General features: G+C 46.8%; 1 long non-coding RNA gene across 1 annotated transcript in view; it reads left to right on the top strand.

Annotated features, from left to right (window-relative positions):
- The window catches only part of LOC143829004 (uncharacterized), a 291,430-nt gene that overhangs the window by 207,869 nt on the left and 66,809 nt on the right, over positions 1-16,752 (top strand). The gene's annotated exons all lie outside the window — the stretch shown is intronic.

Raw genomic sequence — 16,752 nt, 5'->3', positions numbered from 1 at the left:
CGATTGGTTGGTGGTGGGAGGAAGAGCCTATGCCCAGGTGTCTTGTGGCACCTCGTGCTTGGCCCGGCCTCTTTTGCCAGGCAATGCAGAAGGAGCTTCCCACCGTCCCTCTCTAGCTGTTAAGGGTTGACAGGCTGGTAATTTTTTCGGTTGTTGCGATTGTTTGTGTGTGCAATTTTCATCACAGCTTGTGGGTTGGCTGGGGGCGGAGCCAGTTTTGAAGGGGGATTGCCCTGCATGGCAAATGTCCTAAGCCAGGGGTAGTCAACCTGTGGTCCTCCAGATGTCCATGGACTACAATTCCCATGAGCCCCTGCCAGCATTTGCTGCCCTAAGCAAGGGTCCTCATTATGGAGGCAGCTGAAATGTGAACGGGTGCCAAACCCAGCTGGGGGAGGCACATGGTTCACAGGGCTGGTTGGCGGGGGTCAGGGGCCCCCATAGGGGGTTTGCGTCTCTTTGGATGTCCCAGGTGGACACCTCCCGATAGGAACTGCTGCAGCTGAGAACAAGAGCAGTTGGCTGAGCTGCTGTGGGATGCGGGAGGATAACTAGGAGCAGTTCGCTCCATACCCCCTGCCTTGCCAACATCCCCAAAATTTTATAACAAATCTGTGGCCTTATTTATTCCAACCACGTGGTAGCATATTCCTTAGCCTGGAACTCTCTCCCTGCAAGTCAATACGTCCCTGTAATTCTGGTGGCATCGAAACCATCTTACATGTGCTTTTCTACTGTCCTTTCTCTGCAATTATTCGTGGGCGGCTCGTCAACCCTCTTTTTTTCTAAACAACAAGCACTTGATGATGAGAAGAAGAACATTTTCCTATTAGGGGACAAAAACTCTTAAGCTACTGATTCAGTTGCCAAGTTTGTACGGCTGGCTATGAGGTCCCGTCAATGCAGAACAATCAAGGCCTTTTCTCTTTCTTCTTCTGCCATCTTTCCTCATATGCCAGTAAAGGTCTTCTGATTCTGAATCCAACCCTTGGTCCATCAAGGTCAGTATTGTCTACTCAGGCTGGCAGCTGCTCTCCAAGGTCTCAGGTGGAGGTCTTTCCCATCACCTTCCACTGGAGAAGCTGGAGATTGTACCCTGGAGATTGTACCTTCTACATGCCAAGCAGGTGCTCTACGACTGAGCCACAGCTCCCTAAACAAAACAGACTAACACTCATCGTATCGTATACCCTTGACCAAGGAACCTACATCCCTTCTACCTGGCATGGTCTTCTTCTTCCACTGCAGCTTCGGGAGGGATGCACCTGGAGCAGTGAGGGAGGGAAGGGACACCTGCCTAATCAGCCAGATGAGCTGAATCAACACCAGTGATCAATGGGTGACTGATGCCGCAGCCAGATTGCTCTCACATCCAGACTAACACTCATCATTCAATGCCCACGCCCAAAGGAAACAGGTGAGCAATGAGACCAGGAAGGGGTTGAAGAGGCAAATTGTGAGTGTATCAATATTTAAAGATGAAGGAATTCTTCCCAAAGGGATCCAACATAACAGAACAACAGGGGGAAAGACCCTTATAGACAAAAATCAATAAAGAAAACCACCATCTAAACCTTGGAGTAGTCCTGGCTTACTCAGTTGCTGGCTTACCCCAGGAAATTCCACGGCCAAAAACCCTGTGCCCCCTGCCCCTGAGCTGGCCCCGGGATCAGGACACTAGCCGTAGGGACAGAGGGGCATTTAGAAAGGAAAAGCACAGAAGGGATAACCGAAACAAGACAGAGATCTGGATTTCTTGGTATGGACTTGGATTTCTTCCTTCTAATTGGAAATGTCTGTGTTCTAATTCCCCTCCTCCCCGCTCCCCTGCCAAAATATATAACTTGCTTAACGTCCTTTTGAAGCATCTTATTTGTGGCTTTTGCATGAGGTGGCTCATTAATAAATTGGACCATAACAGCCTCCAGCTGCAGCCAGCCTGCTGAATAAGCCGGATGGCACCGGCAGGTAATTGGCAAATGAGCCACCTGTCGGCTTTTCTTCTCTGCACCAGAAGCCTGATAGCTCCTACCTGGGGTGCGATTCCACTCAAGGAGAAAATGGGGGTGCATTTAATTAAATTAAGCCGAGCGGCAGCAATTTCTTCAACATCATTGGCAACTTTTCCAAGGGAAGATGAGGCTTCTGCAGGCCCGACAGCGGAGCTTGTCACGGTAGGAGACACAGTGATCAAGACGCAGGGAAGATTTGGGTTGGCAGCTACAGCCCAGGTCTCCTTCGTCTGTATCCATGTCTCTGGATGCATCACTTCATGGTTCCCACAAGGGACTCTCAGGCGTTCTCCTGCGTGGGATACCATGTTAGACAGGAGTCCACGGACCTCACCCCCTTGTAGGGACACAAAACATGGATGATGAAGGATGTAACGGGGATTTTAAGGGGGTTTTATTGTGTTTTAATTGTTTCATGTTGTAAACCGCCATGAGACCTAATTGGCGAATGGCGGTCTAAAAATTACATTCTGTATTCAAATTCTAATCACTGCACCAGACAGAGTGTTTCATCTATACCTTCAACATCTATACCTTGTGGCTAAGAGCCTTGAACGGGCTTCTGCTCCAGATAGTTATCTCGCAAAGGCGAATGCCATTTTGGGCTGTATCAACAGGGGCATCACATCAAAATCACAAGATGTCATAGTCCCATTGTATACGGCACTGGTCAGACCACACTTGGAGTACTGTGTGCAGTTCTGGAGGCCTCACTTCAAGAAGGACGTAGATAAAATTGAAAGGGTACAGAGGAGAGCGATGAAGATGATCTAGGGCCAAGGGACCAAGCCCTATGAAGACTTAGGAATGTTCAGCCTGGAGAAAAGGAGGTTGAGAGGGGACATGATAGCCCTCTTTAAGTATTTGAAAGGTTGTCACTTGGAGGAGGTCAGGATGCTGTTTCCGTTGCCTGCAGAGGAAAGGACGTGCAGTAATGGGTTTAAACTACAAGTACAACGATATAGGCTAGATATCAGGAAAAAAATTTTCACAGTCAGAGTAGTTCAGCAGTGGAATAGGTTGCCTAAGGAGGTGGTGAGCTCCCCCTCACTGGCAGTCTTCAAGCAAAGGCTGGATACACACTTTTCTTGGATGCTTTAGGATGCTTAGGGCTGGTCCTGCGTTGAGCAGGGGGTTGGACTAGATGGCCTGTATGGCCCCTTCCAACTATATGATTCCACTATGTAGAAAGGCAGACAGAGACCTTTATGGGCAAAGCTCCCAATAGACTTGTTTTCTGCTATAAAATTCTGTGCATGGATGCAGGAACTGGAGATCCCTCAGAATTGCAGCTCATCTCCAGAACACAGATGTGTTCCCTAGGATAAAATGGATGCTCTGGAGCAGGGGTAGTCAAACTGCAGCCCTCCAGATGTCCATGGACATCTGGAGGGCTGCAGTTTGACTACCTCTGCTCTGGAAGGTGGACTCTATAGTATTGGAGGGTGGACTCTATAGTATGCTCTGATGCTTTGACTCTCGAAAGCTCCAAACATCGTTTTGCTCCTGGACTCAGATGTAGCTCTTCCACTGCAGACCAATGTGGCTGCCCTCTGAAACTATCTAGGGATGAAAAGTCGCAGTCGTTGTCTTGTAAATAGCTAGTGGAAGCAGATGGAAGTGACTGGGCAGCAACAGGATAATCATGATGCCATTCTGAATCTCTTAGTTCTAACATATGTTCCTTGAAAAATGAATCATAGTTCCTCTTGGGAGAAGCAAACCCATGTCAACAATGCATTTTAGTCCTTATATTGGAGTTAATAATGTAAGAGAATCCATCTTGGATCAGGCCAATGGCCCATCCAGGCTGGCCTGTTGTATCACAGAGTGGCCAAAACTCAGGGGCCACTAGGAAGTCCACCAGAAGATGCAGACCCCCAAAAGCCTTCCCACCATTGACCTCCAAGCACCAAGAAGATAGAACACTACTGCCCCAGACATATCAGAAGCCATGCTGGATCAGGCCAATGGCCCATCCAGTCCAACACTCTGTGTCACACAGTAGCCAAAAAAACAGGTGCCATTAGGAAGTCCACCTGCAGGGTTATAAATACATGACAGAAGCCATGTTGGATCAGTCCAGTGGCCCATCCAGTCCAACACTCCGTGTCACGCAGTAGCCAAAAAACCAGGTGCCATCAGGAGGCCTGCCAGCAGGACCAGAACTCCACAAGCCCTCCCACTGTTGTCCCCAAGCACCAAGGACACAAAGCATCCCTGCCCCAGACAGAGTGTTCCATCTATATCTTGTGGCTAAGAGCCTTGAATGGGCTTCTGCTCAAGATGGTTATCTAGCAAAAGTCCCCTTCTGCTATGTAGAAAGGCAGACAGAGAACTATGGGCAGAGCTCCCAATAGACTTATCTCTTCTGCTATAAAGTTCTGTGCAAATTGAAACTTCAGTCCCAGATGAGGAGGGCCACAATAGAGTGTTGTTAAATACATCACAATGGAGAACAGTTACAGAACCCAGGAGGAAAGACTGTTTTAAAGAGCTAGAAAAAGTTATATGGATCATTATCCAGGATTAGGAAATAGATTCTTGGAACCAACAAAACTCTGCCCAGAGGACACCAGAAATGTTGGAGCTGGACAAAAACATTCCAGGGGTCTTCCAGGTGGCTCATCTGTTTCCAATTCTCCCGGTCAATGTATCTGAAGCGAAGGATCTTCTGCTGTACTGCTGATTGCTTCAGACATCCAGCATTAATAAATAGGGGGAGAAATTGCCTCTCTCCATAAGGAACAAATTTACTAAGTACAAAATGGAAAGCTAAGAAGGAAAGAATGCTATAAAACACAAAGGAAGTAAAGAAACAAATCATAGGTGTACACAGTCCCTGCCTTTATTTTAAGGGTATAACAAATCTAATCCTGATTTCTACTGCCCAGGGTAATGTTGTGGAAATCCTTCCACATTTTCCTCAGAGGACTCACTGACAGCTGGCAGATGCAGGAATAAGAAAAGCACCCCCGCCCTCCCCATGACTGATCCCAAGGCCCTGTGTGTGAGAATGACATATGAACACGGTGGAGAGGAACAGCCTTTGATGGCAGAAAGTTCAATGCACAAATTCTGGACCTGAAGGTCATAACAATATCTTTACAAGAGAAGTCATAACCCTCCAGTCCAGAGGCAGTAAACCTCTGAGTACCAGTGACAGGAAGCAACGTCATGGGTTGGTCTTGGCCTCCATGACCAGTTGTTGGTCCTCCAGAAGAACCAGTTGGCCACTATGTGAGACAGGGTGCTGGACTAGATGGACCACTGGTCTGATCCAGCAGGTCTCTTATCGTGTTCTTATGTGCCCAAATGGACACTTAAAACTAACACACGCTATCTTTGAAGTTGAAGGGGAAAAAGTGGAATGTTTCATCAACCAACCAGTTACAACGACAATTGCAATAAATTTGGCAGCAGATGTTTAAAAGTGTTGATTCTTGTTTTTAGTGTAAGCACCTCCTGACAAAAACGGTGAGTGACAGGTGCCATCTTGGGAAAGACGCTCCATTTTCCCTATTTATACACTGAAGGAATGCCTCTTTGGAGATGACAGTTCTCATGCCCATATGCACAGGTCATCTAAAACAATGAGAAAGCGCTTGGTCCATAGGCCCATTTCAGCAGATTTCAGTTCTATTATAAATGTAATGGTCTAAGTCAGGGGTAGTCAACCTGTGGTCCTCCAGATGTCCATGGACTACAATTCCCATGAGCCCCTGCCAGCATTCGCTGGCAGGGGCTCATGGGAATTGTAGTCCATGGACATCTGGAGGACCACAGGTTGACTACCCCTGGTCTAAGTGACAGCTTTACGGGGAAGAGACTAAAGGCCCAAGGTCATATTTTCTGAGTAGAATTTGTTTACTACGGTGCTGGATTCAAATTATGTCCTGTGCTGGCATTCCACCATTTTGTCGGCCAGCATTCCCGAAGAACGTATTTGGGTCTGCTCCGTATCACGTCTCCTACGAATGGTGGCTGTAACTTCCATGGAAGGCTGTTAGCAAGCTCTTGTTCTTAAGCGAATTGCACAGTAAATAACGTTTGATGAGCCGGAAAAGACAAAAGAACAAGAACGCTGTAAAACAGCCCCGAGCCCCTTTAAATTGCCCATTGTGTGTTTTTTTTTATTGTTATCATTGTGGAAATAGTTCATTCTTGTGCTGTGGGGCATAGAATAGGAACACCTATTAATTTTATTATGGTTTTAAAATACAGCAAATTGCAAGGTTACGTGCGCGACACTCCAGGATGTAAAAATAAACCAAGCAATCGAAGGCAGTGACATATACAGCCATGCTTTGTAGGCAAAGTACACTCTGATTGGGGACACTAAATTATGACTCAACTGCTTTAGGCTGGGCTGCTATTGGTGGCTCCTGGATCCTGAGCTGGTGATAGCTTGATTCTGAGCTTTATAAAAAGGTAAAGGTATCCCCTGTGCAATCACCGAGTCATGTCTGACCCTTGGGGTGACGCCCTCCAGCGTTTTCATGGCAGACTCAATACGGGGTGGTTTGCCAGTGCCTTCCCCAGTCATTACCGTTTACCCCCCAGCAAGCTGGGTACTCATTTTACTGACCTCGGAAGGATGGAAGGCTGAGTCAACCTTGAGCCGGCTGCTGGGATTGAACTCCCAGTCTCATGGGCAAAGCTTTCAGACAGCTGCCTTACCACTCTGCGCCACAAGAGGTTCTTTCTGAGCTTTATAGTGGGCTGCTGTGGTGCCTTTATTCTGAGCTGGTGAGACCTTGATTCTGAGCTTTAGGCTGGGCTCCTTGATTCTGAGAGCCCAAAGGAGACAGGGGACAGTCAGTTAAAATGGCATGGGCCATGGCCCTGCTTGGATGGAAAGAAAAAGGTACAAATGACAAATCAATATTCCTTATTAACAAAGGCTCCTTCTTTTAAAATAGTTTTATTTAAAAGGGTACAAAGAAAGAAGAAGAAAATGCCACCTATGCTACAAAACTACAATTTTAAAAAGAGATCTTCATAGAGCTTACATTTAACAATACATATCTTGCTCTTTGACATCAGTTTGAAGTTACAAACCACATTGGTGGCCTAGACAGTCTGAAGATCTCTTGTTCTTTCCATCTTAGATTTTACTCTTCAGTATAGACTAATATTGTCCTCCATTTTATTTTGCATTCCAATGCTGATTTGTTGCATATCAAATATGAAATTTTGCCATTGTTGTATATTCCATCAATTTATCCTACCCAGCTTTTCTCAACTTTTTTACCGCTGAGAAGCCGCTGAAACATTCTTCGGACTTCAAGATGCCCCAGAAGTGGTGTGATCAGGCAGAATATGGTTGGGAAGCAGAGCTGGGGACAAGCCCACCCAAGGCCCCTCCCCTTCCCACCCCCTCTGGACCCATCATTGGCCATGATGGGAGGTGGGTGGATTGACATGACCATATATGGTCATACCACCTGATAAATGTTTAACACAATTCAAATATATATTAAAAACTTAATTAATTCCCATCCATTTGGGAAACCCTTCCAAGGCCATCAAGAAACCCCAGAGTTTCATGAAACCCTGGTGGAGAGAGCCTGATCTAACCAATCTGTAATATCTGCTGAGGATCCTTTTTTTCTTCTAGATGCATAAAGGATCCTAGCAGCTCGTACCAGATATTTTGTAAAATTACCCATTTTAATATTATTTGGTACCATATTTAAAACATTCAATTTGGATCCAGCACAAATTTAACTTTCAATATCTTTTGTATCTCATCATGAAACATTTCCTTGCCTTTTGGCAGGTACACCATACATGGAGCATGATTTTGTTCTTCAGTGGGCAGCCATTATCCCTTCTGGGTGATGCTGCTTCTAAGATGGTCTACTATGAAGTAAGTCCTATTTGATTAAATGGGGCTTACTCCCAGGAAGACAGTCTTAGATTTGCAGCCTTATCATTGTTATGATTTCTTAGCTCAACGGAGGCTCATGGCCTGCTCAGGTGTGAGAGTTCACGGGAGTCAAAAGCGATTTTTTCATCAGCAAGCCACCCGTCATGGGAAGGAGAAAGCAGACAAATTCCTCCCTAAGATCTTTCTCATAGATGCCGCCTCCTCATTAGCAGACAACATCTGCTTCTTACTATAATTAGCTTACAGTTGAGTAGATAGCTTCGATTTCTTACACCTGTACTTACAATCAACACAGACATTTGAGAACTGGGAGCTGTGTGCCTTCTCCTCCCCCTCCGCCCCTCCGCCCCTCGCTTGGAATGATGCGCAGCCAGTGATGCCTCTAATTTAAAAAAACCCCAGCTCTCTAGATTCCAGCGCCCCTTTTTATTTCTTCCCTGGGAGTTGCAAGCCTTGGACTGTAAACTAGAGCCGACGTTTGAAAATGCGATGGGAAGAGACTTGAAGAAAAGCTCTTAATATCGTCTGCCCCAACTGTCTGAGCTAGGCTGTAAAAATGGGTTTCTACACACCTGCACAATGGCGTGGAGAGAGATGTGAACGGGGGGGGGGGGCGGGGGGAAGAGGGGAAGAGAAGACCAGCTGGTCGGGCTGCTGAAGCGTTCTAACGGGGGTCTTTGGAGTGGAAGGGTGCAAGGGGGTCTCGGGTCATTTCCTGCTAGGTTTGCGAGGAGCGGGAGGGAGAGGAATAATTACAGTGTCTCGTCCTGCCATTAGTGTCAGGACTCATTAGGAATCCTATCTAGTCAGGAGGAATGGTCAGGGGGTGCCTTGTGTGTGGATGGACACTCTCTCGCGTCCACATGCGCTGGAAAAGCCAGCAGAAAAATACGGTCTGCAGAGCACTTTTGAGATGGGCTTGATGCACATACGACGGCGGGGGCGATGGGTGTGTGTGGGGGGGAGCAATTGTGCCATTCCCATCTGGGTAATTAGAGTCAGTGGGAAATCGGATTGGCTGAGCCAGAGCGTTCATTTCTCTCCTTGTTGTTTTAGCGGGATTGGCAGGTGCCTCTGCCTGCCGTGGGTGAGGTGAGGGTCTGTGTCATCATCCACAATGAGAAATGATCACCAATTTGCAGGCGATGCTCCTGGGGTGAGCTGAGCAGCCCGCCTCTGATTACTATGGATATGAGGGCCTTGTTAGTGCAGGAAAGGGAGCCAGCTCCAGGCTGCCGGCTCGGGGAGAGGGGGGGGGGGTGTCGGTAGGAGCCCGCTGCAAACCAGGGACTGGGATGGCCGAAGTTTATTACTGAACAGAGCTTAAAACATTACATGCTCCCTAGGGAGACAGAGATCCATTTATTACTTTGGGAGCAGAGCGGATGTCCTAGAAAGGATTATCTTGTAGGTAAAAAATGACAGCGTATTCATTTCCCTTAGGAAAAAAAAAAAACCGTGGCCATTTGTTTTAGCACAGTCCAATATTCGGCAAACAAATGCAAAGTCTTTTAGCTTTGACAATCTGCTTATTGCTTATTATGTTAGTTTAGGAGATGCCTCAGTAGTTAGAGGAGGATTTATTCCTTCGCTGACATGGCGCGGAAGAGTCAGGGTCGGTTTCCAAAACGTTTGCGGGTGCCGGAAATGATCGCCCTGGTTGTTTGCTAGCTTTGCACCTGTCCTTCAAGGGTTACCTGGGGAAACACCTGGGAAACTGCAGAGGGCCCAGCATGCACCTGTTGACTGCAGCATCATGCTCAGCTCATATTAGTCCAATTCTGTGGCAGCTACACTGGCTACCAGTTAATCTCTGGCAGGGGTCGTCAAACTGCGGCCCTCCAGATGTCCATGGACTACAATTCCCATGAGCCCCTGCCAGCATTCGCTGGCAGGGGCTCATGGGAATTGCAGTCCATGGACATCTGGAGGGCCGCAGTTTGACTACCCTTGGTCTCTGGGTCCAATGCAAGGTGTTAGTCTTCAAATGGTCCGGGGCCCTCATACCTACAGGACTGCCTTCCCCATTACAACCCCTGTCCCTCCCTTTGGTCATTGTCTAGGGGGGCTCTTGAAAGTGCCTGGCCCCGGGATGGCTCGCTGAACCGTCACCAGGGCCTTTTCTGTTTTGGCCCCTGCCCCGTGGAACGCCATCTCGGAGGACACCCATGCCCTGCCAGCAATCAAAGCTGAACGATTGAGGTTGGCATTTGGAGGGGCTGGATTGGATTTGTAAGCCCTATTCTGCCTTGCCCACCCATTTTTCTGACTGATTGCCAACCCCCGGAGGCAATATAAAGGCAAAAGCATCTCTCTGGGTAACTCACTGCCACCACTGGTCATTAGATGGGATTTCCCTACTGAGAGGACCAGACTCCCAGCTTCCCTTCCCTTCCCTTCCCTTCCACCAAGGCCCAGCCTCTAGAGCAGGGGTAGTCAACCTGTGGTCCTCCAGATGTCCATGGACTACAATTCCCATGAGCTCCTGCCAGCATTTGCTGGCAGGGGCTCATGGGAATTGTAGTCCATGGACATCTGGAGGATCACAGGTTGACTATCCCTGCTCTAGACCACCCGCTGTCCAGTGCCCTGGCTGCACCAGGGTCAGTTAACTGCAGGGGACACTCCCAGGGGAGAGAGCCAGTTTGGTGTAGTGGTTAGGAGTGCGGACTTGTAATCTGGCATGCCAGGTTCGATTCTGCGCTCCCCCACATACAACCAGCTGGGTGACTTTGGGCTCGCCACGGCACTGATAAAACTGTTCTGACCGGGCAGTGATATCAGGGCTCTCTCAGCCTCACCCACCCCACAGGGTGTCTGTTGTGGGGAGAGGAATGGGAAGGCGACTGTAAGCCGCTTTGAGCCTCCTTCGGGTAGGGAAAAGCGGCATATAAGAACCAACTCTTCTTCTTCTTCTTCTAGCTGCTTGCCAAGCTCCTTCTCTTGGCTCCAGAGTTTCCCTTGCTCCAGACTAGTGTTTCCAGGATGGAGGAGCGCTACGTGGACCAGAGAACCACTGCCAGCTTCAAGATTTATTCAAGGAACAATGTTTAAAAGCAGACTTTTAGCACAGTACAGACTTGAGCAAAAGCAAACAAAAGAAATGGGGTGAAATGCAATCCTTCTGTCCCTCTGCTAAAACACATCCTGTCTGATGTTAGAAACAGAGTGGGCACTTCGCTTAAGAGGTTACAAGTCCCTATTGCGGTTCACTTTTGTTCACCTGGCCAGCCACACGGTCCAAGATGGCTACCCTCCTCCTCTCACATCAGAACAACCCCTTCTTTAAGAGTTAGTAGGCAGAAGATCTCTTCCCCTAGTTCCAGGGGATTAAAACCACCTTCTGTGTCCTGTCCACTCCATGGCATTCTGGGAAGAAGCTCTTATGCTCTTCCCGCCAGATACCTGCTTCCTGGCTAGGCCACTCTGCATTCAAGTGAAGATGAGCCAGTGGGCTCCTGTCCCAAAAGCTCAGAGGAAAAAAGAAACTACTTGCTCCAATGATAACCACGTCTTTGCCTTGTTTTGATAGTGGCATGGTGAGAGCCATGAATTTTAATGGTACGATATTTTAATACTAAGATTTTATTTGTTTTATGTTGTTATGTTGATATTACCTATCGGTTTTAATATTGTAAGTTCCGAAGAGACCCTTTGGGTGTGTGGCAGCTAAAAAGAATCTAAAAAATATTACGTATTTGGGCAGGATGTGCAGAATTTGGGGAGGAATCAGGTTTTTATTTATTTACTTACTTACTTATTTCTATACCGCCCTCCCTTCAGGCTCAGGGCAGCTAACAAAGAAGGACAGCATAATTCATAAATCCGGATAGACAATAGCGACCATGGATTTAACTGGGGATAACAGTGTGTACAACATCAAGTTAACTTGCGAACTATGCAACACTGACTCCATGGGTAAAAGGGTACAACATTCGGTTTCTGGATAAGGGTTCTCTGGGGGCACAGTAGATATTGTAATTTCGGTTGACCTCAACCAAATGTCTGGAAGAAGAGCTCAATTTTGCAGGCCCTGCAGAGCAGTGGAAGTTCAGGCAAGGATGGAGAAGGCTCTGGTCCTGGTTGAGGGCCAGGGATCACCAGCCAGTTAGAGCTGGCAAAGCATAGGGCTCTTTGGGGGTGTAGCAGAGAGGCAGTCTCTCAGGTACACTGGGCCCAGACTGGGTATGTCCTTGAAAGTGATCCGGAATTCAGCTGGGAGATAGTGCAGTTGTTGGAGAGCAGGCTGGGTGTGGGACCTTTATTTTTATTTATATTCACATTTATTTACCACCACCACTCTCGGATCCTGCCGGCTTGTGGCAGTTTACAATACAATCCTAAGAACTTCATACGATACTTAACAATAAAATGCCATACAAGCTGGTGGTAAAAACCAATCTCTAAATCTCCCCCTCTCCCACCCATCCATCTCCTATGATAACAACTACCACTGCCCAGGGGGAGAGTCTCCTGGTGATGCCTGGCCTATGGGGCCCAGACAAGGAGGGTTCTGATCTTCTAGCCTGGTCTCAACCAAATGCTTGCTGGAAGAGCTTCCTTTAAAGGCCCTGTGAAAATGTGCTCGCTCTGTCAGGGCCCTCAGCTCTTCCAGGAGCTCATTCCACCAGGTCGGGGCCAGGACCAAAAAAGCCCTGGCCCTGGTTGAGGCCGGTGTACATCCTGGAGACCAGGGATGACCAACAGATTCAGACTGCAGAGCGGAGAGCCCTGCGTGGGCATAAGGAGACAAGTGGTCCCTCAAATACGTGGGACCCATGTCACGGATGGCCTTAAAGGTAAGAACCAAAACCTTAAATCTGATCTGGAAGCTAACCAGCACCGAATGCACAGGCTGGATATGGGTCCTCCAGGATGACCTCGTAAGGACCCTAGCAGCTGCATTTTGAACCAATTGCAATTTCTGGGTCAGAGATAAAGGCAGGACTTTGTAGATCGATTTACAGAAGTCTAATCTGGAAGTGACCATTGCATGGATCACTGTGGCCAGAGGACAGGAAGGCCAGGTAGATCGCTGATCTAGGGTTCCTGAAAATCTTGGTTATATATTTGTGAAATTTCAGCCAAGTTTCTAGATCTTATGATTGTAGACATAGATTGGAAGGCAGACAAGAATTGTTGGCCATGGGGATCATTTCCATGCGTGGTGGGAGTAGCTATCCCTGTACCACAACTTCTTACACCTTTCTTTCTTTCTTTCTTTCTTTCTTTCTTTCTTTCTTTCTTTCTTTCTTTCTTTCTTTCTTTCTTTCTTTCTTTCTTTCTTTCTTTCTTTCTTTCTTTCTTTCTTTCTTTCTTTCTTTCTTTCTTTCTGCCCCATCCTTGTCTGTGAGTGGCACTTATGCTGTTTTTTGTCAGAGCAGTCCTAGTCAGAGAAAGCTGAAGTATTGTGTTGGAGATAAAACATGAAGCTTGATCCATCTGAGTTATAATAAGAACACAGATATCAGTTTTGTCATGTTCTTACCACATTTCAAGTAAAGAATGTGAAGGCTGTGGGATGAAAAAATAGGAACAGGCTGTGAGCAGATCCCAGACAAAAGGCCAAGGAACGATATGAAACATGTGTGGGATGCATGTCTGGAAAGACTCTAAATTCTGCATTATTTTGTTATTCCATCTCAGTTCTCCACTGACGATTTCCATATCAAATTAGCTCGGAGAATACAAGTCAGAATCAGCCTTGCACAGAAGCTCTGCTAAGCTGTAGCCAGCATCTGAAGGAAACACAGTGTTCTCTCTGCTCTATAAACCAACGGCAAAATGAAAGATTTGGGAATTAAAACTTAGCTGACTGTCAAATTTGTTGACAACTCAGGAGATAGAATAAAATACAGACCACTCTTTTTGCTGCTTCGCATTCCAACTACTGATCATAAACATTCACTGACGCACATGTAGGTTTCCGGATTGGACTTGATGTTAATACCCTAAGACAGAAATAATTCCAGGGCTGGGCAGCAGGCCATGGGCCACCAGGGCTGCATGTAGTATCCTGGATCCAGCCCCATTGACAATCAGGCATGTTGTTCCCTCCTGCGTTCACAGAAAGCTTTCTTGGTGGGTGGGTGGGTGTGAACTCATACCTTCTGACTGCTCTGACTAGTTGTTTCCGTCCCACATACAAAGCTAAAAGCATCGCTCACATCAGCAATGAACATATTTATTACAAAATGATTAAAAGCCATTTATAGGCCCAAATGAATAAAATGATTCAGTATTCTCAGGCAAGGATCATACGTGACCCTGACTGTATGTGTTTCCAATGGACTTCTTCAGAGGTCAGACATACAAATGACACATTGCACAATGGCTCCAGACTTGGAACCTAATCAACAATAATTTCAAAAAGTTAAATTGCCTTAAAATCAATAACCGTGACTCAAGGCAGAAATATAATGTAGAGGCCTCTTTATAAGTAACCTTCTGCCCTGGCTGAGTACATGTAATGGTAGTTTTACCATGCGTCTTCCCATCCAGGTCCCGAGGGGAAAATCTATATTCAATTGGGAGCCAACAGTGTATGCAGCGTTACGGTCCTTATTTGAGGATATTGAATCTTTGTGTTCTGTTTTGAGGCTATCATTTGCGCCTATAAATGGGTTTTAATCATTTTGTAATATATTCATGCATTGTTCATATAATTAATAATTTTAACTTTGTATGTGGAGAAGTTGAATCATTAGGTTCTTGAATTCCAATTTCTTTCACCTTTGGATTCTTAATTCAGATTTTTGGGTTAGGTTTCTCCTCCCTTATTCCTGCTTTGCTTCTGTCCCATTTCTGGGGCTACCAGGGATATTCCGACTATGCAGGTTGAACAGGTTTATTTATTTATTGTTAAAGTTAATTGCTGCCCGCCGTCCAGGGGTTCTGGGTGGCTCACGACAATATAAATTACATAGAAACTAAAATATAATTTAGGGATTTTAATAAATTGACAGATTTAAAAGCCTTAAAAGCAAAACCAAGCATTAAATTGCCCAATTCTCTTGATCCTATGGGAGAAAGCAGAGGGAAAGTCACAGGATCCCAGCTCAGAACTAATTTGGTGGGTTTCCAGCAGAGAGGCCAGCAATTCAAGGTGTTGTTTCAGCCTGAGCCATAGGCCTGGTCTGGTGGAAGAGTCCTGTGGAATGGATTAAGGTCCCACAGGGCTCTGATCTCAGTCAGCAGCATACTCTACTGAATAAGCCCTGGCCTAGTTGATGCCAGCTTGATCTCTTTGAGTCTGGGGATGCTGAGCAGATTTTGGTCACCAGAACCTAACGCTCTTGGAGGAACATATGGGGAGAGGCAGTCCCTCAGGTATGAAGGTCCCAACCCTTTTAGAATTTTGAAGGTAATAACCCAGACCTTGAATCTTATCGAGTTTTCAATCTGGAGTCAATGCAGTTAGGAGAGGGCAGGTCAAATATGGCCCCTCCAGTGGGTTAATAAACTTACATGAGAATAACGGAAGCAGCTTTTCAGAACCTGTCAGCAACTTTGGGTGGGGGGGTGGCTGGGTGGCTGCAGGGTGGTCCCATGGGATGTCCAAGGGGGGGGTGGAAACCCAAGGTATTGGCTTGATCTGTAAGGGTATCACCTTTCCCCACCTCCAAAGGGAAGTTATTTAATCTCATGTCATTGTATTGTTCTCTGCGCAGGTTCTTTTGGGATCTATCCCACCTGTGTCATTTCTGTCCTTCTGCAATAGAATAAAAATCATTAAAGGTTTTCTAGCCTAGTGGTCATTCTATTTGGGCATTGCACATGAGGCAAGCAACCCTAAAAGACCTAGCTAAGGCCTTGGACCATCAAAATGGACCAGGCATCTGACAGATCTCAAGGAACAAAAGTGTTATTTTTGGTGGAAAAGGCTATGTCTGGTGTACAAAGAAGAAGAGAAAAAGACCCTGCAGGAGACAATTAGATAGGTTAGTGAGGTCTGCATCTCCTCTCCTGTTAAGTGTCATTCGCTGTTAAGGGCAATATCCTCTTTCTTCTCAGTTAGAGATGTATTAAGGAACCTGTCTCTGTCTCTCCTTTTTCCTATCAAGTATAAAAGTAAAGGTAAGGTATCCCCTGTGCAAGCACCGGGTCATGTCTGACCCTTGGGGTGACGCCCTCCAGTGTTTTCATGGCAGACTCAATACGGGGTGGTTTGCCAGTGCCTTCCCCAGTCATTACCGTTTTACCCCCAGCAGCAAGCTGGGTACTCATTTTACCGACCTCGGAAGGGTGGAAGGCTGAGTCAACCTTGAGCCGGCTGCTGGATTGAACTCCCAGCCTCATGGGCAGAGCTTTCAGACTGCATGTCTGCTGCCTTACCACTCTGCGCTACAAGAGGCTCTTATCAAGTATATTAATACCTAAATAAATTGATCAGGTTGTGCACCATTGCTGTGTTATTTGCTCCACTAGCAATTTTAGAAGAAGTCAAAGGTTGATTTTTATAACCTACTTTTCACTACCCGGAGTCCCAAAGTGGCTTATGATCGCCTTCCCTTTCTCTGCTCACAACAGACACGTTGTGAGATTTGTGGGGTTGAAAGAGCCCTCATAGAACTGCTCTGTAAGAACAGCTCTAACAGGACTGTGACTGGCCCAGGGTCGCTCAGCTGGCTGCATGTGAAGGCGTGGGGACTCAAGCTTGGTTCTCCAGGTGAGTGGCTGTCACTCTCAACCAATACCCCAAGCTGACTCTCCCTGCTGAATTAACGACTGACACAAGCAACGCTGGCCACCAGGATTCACCCCCCTGCATCCTGTTTTCTGCCCATCTGCCTTGCTTGCAATCTGATTTGGGATTTGGGCATTTGGATTAACTCATAAGTGGGGCAG

The sequence above is a fragment of the Paroedura picta genome, chromosome 2, assembly GCF_049243985.1.
Source record: "Paroedura picta isolate Pp20150507F chromosome 2, Ppicta_v3.0, whole genome shotgun sequence".
NCBI classification, from domain to species: Eukaryota; Metazoa; Chordata; class Lepidosauria; order Squamata; family Gekkonidae; genus Paroedura; species Paroedura picta.
Note: the sequence above shows the minus strand (reverse complement) of the source record. Positions and strands in the feature narration are given on the sequence as shown.